The sequence below is a fragment of the Apaloderma vittatum genome, unplaced genomic scaffold, assembly GCF_000703405.1.
Source record: "Apaloderma vittatum isolate BGI_N311 unplaced genomic scaffold, ASM70340v1 scaffold37530, whole genome shotgun sequence".
Lineage (NCBI taxonomy): Eukaryota > Metazoa > Chordata > Aves > Trogoniformes > Trogonidae > Apaloderma > Apaloderma vittatum.
The window spans coordinates 1-1,262 of NW_009696874.1; the positions used below are offsets into that span (position 1 = coordinate 1).

Sequence of the window (1,262 nt, forward strand, 5' to 3'; positions counted from 1 at the left end):
ACCAAGGAACCGGCCAAGATGATCCTCAACTGGTAACACTGACATTGGGATCAAGCACTGTTTTCCCCGATGGGACGGAGAGGCAATGCTGCAAACGAGCCATTCCAAGCAAATTATGTGCAAGAACCTCAGAGCAAATTCAAGTGCTTTCTGGGCCTTGTGGCACAGCACAGCTCCTGCCGTAAGGGGCAAACAGCCTGTCAGCTCCCCTCCTCTCACCACAGCAGTGGCAACTTGCACAGCCCCGTCCATCACCACAGCTTTGATCCACTCCCGCAGAGAAAGGAGGCTGCAGAGGAGCTGTGGTAGCAGCCCGGAGGGTGTGACACGGGCTCTGGTGCAATGCCACAGCTTCTTTCTTGACATATGAAGCTTCAGCTTCCAGCAGCTGCCTGCCTGTTCAACAGCTCTGCCACGGTTTGAGCCCCTTGCAGTGTGTGAGCTGCTGGTGCTGTCCCTTCCCCTCACCAAAGCGCACGTATTCATTTCCCTACCTGATGTCGGTAGCGATTGCTGTGGGGTTTGCAGTGCTAGAAACTTGCTCACAAGATTCCTGAAAAAAACCCTGAATGCGTATTTTTAAAATGTGGTGCTCAAGAGGATTTGTGCTGAGATTTCTAGCTCCTTCTGTAATCCAAAAGGGAAGGGGAGGAAAAAAAAAAGAGGAAAAGGCAAAGAATTATTACACCTCCTCTGTCCAGCCTCCAGCACAGAAATAAACCCCACAGCTTGGCTTGCCTGACAAACTGTGAAGAGTCAGATAATCCTGCCCAGTTTATTCTCCACTCAGGGGCAATTTGTTCCTTTTAAACCCCTTAACAGCATTTTGCCAAAGCTCCCATCAGGGAAATTGTGATGTGAGCTGTACAAACATTTACTCAGCCATTCCCACGCTGCTTCCCAAACAGGCTTTTGCTCCCCCCGGCTCCCCACCCTGCACGAAGCACAGCCCGCTGACCACTGTTCCCGTTTACAGTCTGATTTCGCCGAGAGTGTTTGTTACCAACGCGTTCTCCTTAACAGCAAGCCCATGGAGCCTGCCCGCACGCTCGATTCCGCCACCACCAAAATGTCCTAAAATTAGACTGAATGCTCACGGATGCAGGCGGGGAAAATGAGGCCTAAAAACTAGCGGGAGGCCCCAGCGAGGATCGAACTCGCGACCCCTGGTTTACAAGACCAGTGCTCTAACCACTGAGCTATGGAGCCACCGCTCAAAACCCTCCCTCTCTGTCCCTAATGATTCGGCACAGGCCGCCCCA

At 52.3% G+C, this 1,262-nt stretch overlaps 1 non-coding gene across 1 annotated transcript; it reads right to left on the reverse strand.

Moving 5' to 3' along the window:
• Positions 1–1,136: 1,136 nt before the first annotated feature.
• On the reverse strand, positions 1,137–1,209 carry TRNAT-UGU. The gene has a single exon. It is a non-coding gene; the product is annotated as a tRNA-Thr (tRNA).
• Between the last annotated feature and the right edge of the window lie 53 nt (positions 1,210–1,262).